Source organism: Myodes glareolus, chromosome 6 (assembly GCF_982192425.1).
Source record: "Myodes glareolus chromosome 6, mMyoGla1.1, whole genome shotgun sequence".
Lineage (NCBI taxonomy): Eukaryota > Metazoa > Chordata > Mammalia > Rodentia > Cricetidae > Myodes > Myodes glareolus.
Window position 1 is genome coordinate 43,543,937 of NC_142031.1, and position 9,364 is coordinate 43,553,300.

Sequence of the window (9,364 nt, forward strand, 5' to 3'; positions counted from 1 at the left end):
AAGAATGCAATCTACAACATTATCACAGGGACAATGCCCAGAGACTTGGGAAAGCAAAATCACTGCATCACCATACATTGAAGTGAGTGGTGCAGTGTTCAACTGTACAATAACTTAAGCATCTCTTGCTTTGAATTACATTGAAAGTGTGAAGCCTGTTTTGTGTACCTGTTTCAATCACTAGAAGAAAAGGAGATGCTATGCTGAGTTTAATATTGGCTCAGTTTTGGAAGTAAGGCCCTGTGTGCGTCTGTGGTGAGACATTGGGACAGGAGTGTAGGGAGCAAAGCTGAGCAATTTGTGTTGAGGAAAGAGGGGGACATCATAGTAACATAGTTCTCCCTATAAACACAGAGTTAGTGACTTCACACCTTCCTAGTGTACCTGTAATTATACATGTTTCACAACCAAACAAAACAACATCCTGGAGATTAAGTCTTTACCACACAGGCCTTTTGTGTACAGTCAAACTACAATGCAATTCCTTGATTCCATTCTTGATTGGAGAATACTTCACTCAGTCCCCTCAAGTAGAATGATACTATTCAAGGATATCACGGTCTGAGACATTTCGATCTGCCAAATACCTGGAAACAAAAATGTCTGGCCTTCTGTCACATTGTCAGTACCCCCAGTTCAGGTGCCATAGAGAAGGGAAATGTTGATAATGTAAAAGCCTCACCTCCTAGCTGAGTTGAGGCTTTTCTTAAAAGCTGAAGTCCGAGGTAGAATTGGTGGTGTGCTGAGTGTTCACAGGGACACAAACCTAGCATCATTATCTGCTTTGTGTTTCATAGTAGGCACATTTTCCGGGTATTTGTGACTTTGCCCTCAGGACAGGAAGGGACTCCTGAGCTTCATGCTTATTGAAAGGAACTGTGGAGTCTGAGGATGTGTTACTGATTACAGGGTAAAATGTGCCTCCACTTATGAAGGCTTTGTGTGGATTCAGCATTGGCTTTGGAGTGAGAAGAGAGATACCTGCCTTGTCCTCAGTGATGCCTGTTCATTTGAAGTTTAGTTTTCTAGTGTACTTCTTCATCCCATGCTCACTCCCCACTGCCTCTTCTGTTCCTAATGACATTTAGTTTAAAGCCTCTTAGTGGATCCAACATTCCTTTCTCATCTGAACCATGATATTCTTATTTTGAAATCTTATTATCAAATTATTTTCTCTTGTTGAGAAGTATGAAGTGCAAAATATGTTGTTTTTGTCATGAAATACAAAGAGTTAATTTAAGCTAGAGAGATTGTCAGTGGATAAGAGTGTTTCCTAGTGTTGCTGAGGACATAGATTCAATTTGCAGCACGCCTCTGGCAGTTCACATTCATCTGCCACAATATTTCCAGGTGAACCAAGCCTTTATGTGGAATCCAAGGGCAACAGTCACAAATGTGGTACCCAGACATACATGTAGACAAGACACATATATACATACAATTAATAGAAAAACATCTTTTTAATAAGTTTATTTCTCAGGGATCACAGTGTTTCTGCAACCCCCATGCTTTACAGAAGAGAAGTAACGGCACATATGGAATCTCAAAATAATTGAAAGTAACAATTCCAAAGGCCAGCAAAGAAGCCACCTGGTACACACCACTTTGAATCCTCCACCAAATACTTTGCTTGTCCTAACTGATGTAGGGTGACACAAGATCAGTTGTTCTTTGAGCACCACGTCAAGGTTTTCTTAGATTATTTGCATATTGAAACATTAGCTCTGGTGCAGATTTCTCAGAGCACCTTTAAAGTCACCTAACCAGAGCCCAGGAAGCAGCCTTTAGTCCAAGTCTTAGAGCTGCTCTCCTGCTGTGGGTACTGCTATTCTAGGATTCAGGTGAGAAGACTCAGTATTGTTGAAGCTCTGTCTCTCACTTGGGTCTTCCCCACACATCTCCACTATGTGAGAGATAATTCATGAAAAAGGATGAAGCTGCAAAAGAGAGATTCCTTAAACCAACATGTGTGTTTGTCTGATCATGGATATTTAAATTTTTTTTCAATCTTCCTCCTAAATAAATGACCCCTGCTACTGTTTACAAAGCACAGTTTTAAAGTTCAATACGTTTACTAAACAATCATTTAAAATTTAGTGCAAATGTTCCTCAGTCGCTCGATATGAGAGTTTTGAGTATTGAAGACTTTTAGTTTTCTTGCAAACACAAGTTGACAGCCTCAGTCTAACGTCACATTTCCACATCTGTTTTACTAGGATTTCAAATGTCCAATTTCAACAAATCACACAAGCCACCCTCCTGCAACTGATTTACTGCTTAGCTCCTGATCAGTATATTTGGGTCCATGACAGATGCTTATCTACAGGTTTAGACTACTTAGCTCTTCTTTACTCTTATCCTATATTCACATCTTTCTTTTAAATACCTTCCACAATGTGACCACATTTTCTTCTGACCTTCTTTCAGTTTTTACTGTCTTCTTAGTTGAAGGGATATAATGTCTTACTACATATCTTGAACTGACCTGGAAATCACTACTTAGCAGACAGTCACACTGAAACTGAAACCTCAGTTTGCAACCCATCAGCCTCTTCACCCTGACTGATAAATTATATGGCACCACACCTATGATCCTTTTTGGGTTCAGGTTGCTCTCCCATTACAGGTACAGGACTCTAGAGATCCAAGAGTGCAATATAGAAACTTTACTTCAAAGGTTCGCTGCACCTCTTCATGAACCTCCTTTGGACTTTTGCAACCTTCCCAAGTGGAGTAAAAAGTTCAACAAAATAATCCTTATCAATAACTTCTGATGAACATCTTTGAATATTTCAAGATTACAGTCCTAGCTCTGGATAGTGAAACTTCATTGTATGTCTTTCCCAGTGCTACACAAGAAATTATCATGAATTTTGGCGGTTTACAATCTCAGTACCTACAAACAGCACAGTGTGTCTGGGTCCTCTTATCAGGCTGTTCCAGGTTAGTCAAGGTGTTGTCAAGTCTGCATTCTGTTCTGGATACTTAAAAATATCTCACTGTATGACCAGTGAATTTGTTGATAAAATTTTTTTTTGAAATTTCATGTCACAAAGTTTAGCATGATTACTGTCACTTTGCAAATATCCTGACTCAATTACTCATGTCAGGATTAGAATACTGATCTACTTTGTCCAATTGCTGTCAGGATTACTGTTGAATATACAGTAAGGAAATCATCAACATCTGCCTCCCTGGCTCCAAAGCTGTGAACAAATTAATCTGTGTTGTTTCCAGCCAGTAGGTTTGTAGTCAGTTCACATTTAATCACAGCCTATGGACTCTAATGGACAAGGTTGTAAACTGGATTTGTGGGAAAAGGAGTAACTAAACATCCTTTGATTTTTTTCTACTATACATAAAAGACCATGAATATTGTGTCCTTTTATTCTCTGTGGTCCCCCCTTACATACTGTGAAAATGCACGTTAATTGCAGGAGCATTTGGATTTGTAAGACCCAGTCTCCATGTGTTCTATTTGCATGATCAGCAGTAAACGACATGAAACCCCAGTATAATCTTATTGAAGCTGTTACAAAGCAAAGCACAAAGTTCTGCAAACATTGAGAGCATGAAACATCATGTTAGACACTGACGGGAGCATTTATTTATCTGTCATATTTTTAGACACTTCCTGGAGCAGAGTTACTAATCTTTCTGTTTCTTGTACTTTACACATAATACTGGCTTTACTTCTTATATGTTCTTTAAGAGTTCACCAACCTGAAAAGAGGAATATGGTGTGTATTCACTCATATGTGGATTCTAACCATAATTAAAGGTCTTTGAGCCTATTATTCGTGATCCTAGAGAAGCTAAATAAGAAGGTGAACCTGATGAAAATGATGTAGCTGCATGGAGATTGGAAATAGACAAGAGTCCCAGGTAACCTCGGGTGCATGGGGGGGGTGGGAGGGTTGTTGGAAGGGGAGAGGGTTAGAGAGAAGGGAGTAGGGGAGGAATGGGGAAAGCTTGCTGGACTGGGATGGGGGGGAGGGAGGAAGGATGGATATGAGATCAGGGAAGAATATATTTCAACTAAGGGAGTCATTTTAGGGTTTACAGGAGACTTGATTATAAATGGGATCCCAGGTCCAAGGAGAGATCCCCAGATTGTTCTCTGGACAGAAAAGAGGGTGCCTGAAACGGCCTAGGCCCCATAACCATACTGATGAATATTTTGCTTATCACCATAGAACCTTCATCTGGCAATGGATGGAGATAGAGACAGAGACCCACATCAGAACACTGGACTTTACTACCTTGGTCCAAACGAGAAGCAGAAGAAAAGAGAATGTGAGCAAAGAAGGCAAGACCAGAGGGAACCTTCATGCGACGATGGATGGCGATACAGATGGAAACCCACATTGGAGCACCGGATAGAGCCCCCCAAGGTCCAAATGAGGAGCAGAAGGATGAAGAAAATGAAAAAGGAAATAAGGACTGCGAGGGATGCGATCACCCACTGATACAAGGGGACGGATCTAATGAGAGTTCACCAAGGCCAGTTGTCTGAGACTGAGTGAGCACGCGATCCAACCAGATTCTCTGAATGTGGCCGGATTCTCTGAATGTGGCTGGCCCGGAGTCTTTCTGAAAAGCCATTGACAATGACACTGGGACTTGTTTTCTCTGCATATACTGGATTTTGCGGATCCAGTCTGTCTGGACACTCACCTTCCTGGACCTGGAGGGAGGGGAGAGGAACTTGAACTTCTCACAGGGCAGGAAACCCTGACTGCTCTTAGGGATGGAGAGGGAGGAGGAGAGGGAGTGGGGGTAATGGGAGGGTATGGGGAGGAGGGGCGGAAATGGAAACTTTTATAATTTAATAAAATTACTTTCAAAAAAAAGAAACATTCAAAAATGTAAAAAAAAGAATATTTAGGTGCATATAAATTTGGGAGTGGATATGGGAGAAATTAAAAGAAACTCAATATGATTAAAATGTAATGTATGAAATCTCAAAGAATTAATAAAATTGTGTATTAAACATAAAAAAAAGAGTTCACCAACCTAAAGTCCAGATATGTTCTGTGAAATTAGTTATTGCTTCTGATTTTCATTCATAACCAAATATTTTTTTCTTTATATAGTTTCAATATCTGGTACCGTGGTCTATTGATCTCTGTAAAATTATTGCTTGATTGAAGATGACACTGTTCCCTTCTGGAGAGAATTTTTAGTGTTCACTATGTCAGGAAGACAATTTTTACACACTTACAATATTGTTAATTTGTATGTAATCTTATAAAATGCATTATGGAATAAACACTCTTGGCAAGTATTGGTCTACAACAATGAATTTGTTAATGTGATGAGCTATTTCTAAAATTTTGATTTTTATCTATTTTATTTTTCTGTATTCTTTCATATTCTGATGATTAATGCTTGTGAAATGTACATAGACTCATACATAATTAACCAAAGTCTGTATACTACTTTATTTTATGTTTCATTCTTTTAATTTAGTACTTATACTTCTACATATGTGAAATAATTTTTATGTTAATAGTTATTTAGAGCACTGACAAACCTTGAGTTTGGATATAATCATTGCATTTTTCTTCAATTCCTTAAAGGTTTTATAAAATCTGTTCTTTGGATTTATTCTCTCTGACTTGTTCTACCTAGATATATCTTCAATAAAGTAAAATCTCTGTCAGAAGACCAAAAAAGAAAAAAGAAAAAAAAAAGAAAAGAAATCAAGTTTGTTTTCTTTCTCTTCTATTTTCCACAATTTATCATCTTGTTTCAGTTCCCTATGTTGTGCAGATGACACTTATTTGTTTCGGCAGGGTGTACCATTGCTTGAGATTTAAGAGTCTCTCATCTCAATCTTAATGTTCTCCAGGATTTGCATAGAGGGATTTCTGGGCTGCACTTTTTAAGTCTAGAACCTGGAGTACAACATTGGTGGCACTGTTCATTGTCTTCTATTAAGTTTAGTTTTAAAAATAAGATAAGAAGAATAAATTTAACCTCCATTCTCTCTCTCTCTGTCTTTCTTCTTTACTTTTTCCATCACTTCTTTCTTTTATTGAATTTCAAATTTCAAAGGAACTCTATGTTCCTTTGATTGTGATTTCTTTGAACATAATTTATCACTTCCATAATATTGTTAATCTTAGACAGCTTTCCTAATATTCTGCAAAACAAACTGATTTTAAAGTATTGTGAATTTTAAACCAAAGTTATCATTAGAGTGTCTAAGACACATTGAGTGCTGTATGACAATATCATTCAGTGATTGCTCACACTCCCCATGTTGTTATTTTTGCCTTTTGATTGACATCAGCTATTCACACACACTGCCCCTGCATTTTCTAAGATATTTGCTAACTGCTTTGCATAGGCTCCTCCAAATCAGTGCAACCACGTAGAATTTATAAACCAAGCCTTTTCAGTGAGCACTGACAGGCAATAGATCAACATGATGTCACAAACCCAGGTTCTACTGTCCTTGCTGTTCTGGGTGTCTGGTGAGAAATTCAAAAGTATTATAATCTTTTTAGAGTCACTTCTTTGTATATAAGATATTTACAATGTGTGTCATGATAGAATTTGTCTTACACAATTATACTCTGACTATATGTGACAATATGATATTACAAAGATATTAAATTCAATTTTTTCATATTATGCATCATCATTTCTATTGCTGATTGCAGGTGCCTGTGCAGATATTGTGATGACCCTGTCTCCATTCTCCCTGGCTGTGTCATCAGGAGAGAAGGTCACCATCAGCTGCAAGTTCAGTCAGAGTGGCAGCAATAACTACTTGTCTTGGAACCAGCAGAAACCAGGGCAGGCACCTAAACTACTGATCTATGAAGCATCCACTCTGCACTCTGGGGTCCCTGATCACTTCACAGGCAGTGGATCTGGGACAGACTTCACTCTCACCAACAACAGGCTGAAGACCTGGCACATTACTACTGTATGCAGCATTACGAAGTTCCTCCCACAGTGCGTCAGTCTCCAACAAAAACCTCTCTGAGATTCTCACCAGCTGGCTGCACCACACAGCCCTGGACCTGCATATGTCCCCCTGCTGACTGAGACTGATGTGTTCAAACAGTGGTGGAAAAGAATTCAGTGTTATCTTTCTATTCCTTCTGTAACACATTACCACAAGCTCTGCTGCTTGAATATGAGGGGTTTATTTTTATAGTTCTGAAAATTCAGTGTCCAAAATAAAACTCTTTGGAAAGAAGTAATGATGATGGTAGCAGTTTGGAAACTAGGAAAAATGTTTATTGTTCTTTTTCTGAATTCTATAATGCTTTCTTATTTCCTTTCTCATATCCATTTCTTCTGTTTTTTTCCTCTTTCCCTTTCCACAAATTATTTACTTTTTGTAACATTTTAAATAATTAAGTAGTCTTTTCTGTGTCCCTGTGAGTGTACATTTGTTTGTCTGTGTGTATGTGTGGGTATGTTTCTAGGTACATGCTTGACATGGCATAGTGTGGACATCAGAGAACACTTGTACTATATTGCTTGCTTGTCATTTGGATCTGGGGATCAAAGTCAGTTACGACATCAGGATTGTGGCCAAGTATCTTTGCCCTCTGATTGATCTTTCTGCCCCGTAAAATCTTTAATTTAAATACATTTATTGTAGTCATATTGTACTGATTTCCAAAGAGGTTGTAAAAATTTGCATTCACACCTGCATTGGATGGAGAGTGTTATTCTTACTCCACATCCTCTACAACATGAGCTATCATTGGTGTTTTTGAGCTCAGCCATTCTGACAGGCATAAGATGGTATCTCAGGGTCATTTTGATTTTCAATTCCCTGATGACTAATGATACTGAGCAATTCCTTAAGTGTCTTTGGCTATTTGCTATTATTCTGTTGAGAAATCTCTGTTTAGATGTGTATCCCACTTGCTAATTGGATTATTTGGTATTTTTATGTTTGTTTTCTTGAGATCTGTATTTTGGAGATTAATGTTCTGTCTGATGTGGGGTTAGCTGTAGTTTTGTCTTAATGACTTTTTCCTTTGCTTTATAGGATCTTCTCAAATACAGGAGGTCCCATTTATTAATTGTTTTTCTCAGTGTCTGTGTTATATTTAGGAAGTGGCCTCTGGTGCCCATGAATTCAAGGTTTCTTCCCACTTCCTGTTTTATGCAGTTCAGCTGTGGTCTTTGATCTATTTGGACTTCATTTTGTGCATGCAGATAGATATGGGTCTACTTGCATCCTTCTGCATGCTGACATCCAGTTATGTCAGCACCATTTGTAGAGGATGCTTCTTTTTTCCATTGTCTAATTTTAGCTTCTTTGTTAAGAATCAGGTGTTCATAGATGTGTGGATTAATATCACAGACTTCAATTTGATTCTATTAGTCAACCCATTTGTTTTTATGAAAGTACCAAGGTGTTTTCATTACTATAGTCCTATAATAAAGCTTGGAGTGAGAAATGTGTTGCCTCTGTATGTTCCTTTATATGAGTTTTTTACTCAATTTTCTTATGATCAGGCTTTTTCCGCAGTAAATCATGTTTTTGACTCTACCCATAAAACTTCAGCATTTCTTCTTCCCTCTCCTGTTATCTCTTCTTCCCTTAGTTCTTCTTCTATATTTATCATTCTGTCTCTCATACATATACATTCACACATGCCTATACCTCCTGCCACTCATACCTACTTATACCCACAAACACACACACACACACACACACACACACACACACACACACACACATATATATATATATACATATATATACATATATATATATATATATATATATATAGAGAGAGAGAGAGAGAGAGAGAGAGAGGTTGCTAGGTAGGTAGGTAGATAGATAGATAGATAGATAGATAGATAGATAGATAGATGATAGATAGATAGATAGATAGATAGATGAATAGATAGGTATACAGATTACATTTATACTTATTTGCACAAGACATTCATGAATTCATACAGACATATTTAGATTCTGAAAAGGAGGGAAATGATGATATATATTGCCTTTGATTCTGGGGCCACATCTCCTTCAGAAGTTTCTGTATCTGATTTTTGATTGTGGAGCCTAATATCCTTCCATTCACCCTAATGGTTGATATAACTTTGTATCAACAGATATTCCCTTCTAGTCTCATATCAATGAAAAGAGTTTAGTGGGTTTTTTTGGGGGGGAAGTATTTTTTGTTCCTGTGTGAGCCATATAATAATTATTCATGTCCATATTTTCATTACAAAACATTGAACATGTATTTTGGAGACCTGGCAAGGAACAAGTGTTACAGACTACAAAAAGTTTCTGGAGATCTCCACATTCCCTAAAGCTGCATAGTTCTCTGAATGTTTCAGGGTAGTGATCCCTTGAGTGTAGAATGCA

The 9,364-nt window shown here is 37.8% G+C and overlaps 1 pseudogene; it reads left to right on the forward strand.

Moving 5' to 3' along the window:
* Positions 1–6,433: 6,433 nt before the first annotated feature.
* On the forward strand, positions 6,434–7,836 carry LOC146894217 (immunoglobulin kappa variable 4-1-like; annotated as a pseudogene).
* The last annotated feature ends 1,528 nt before the right edge of the window (positions 7,837–9,364 follow it).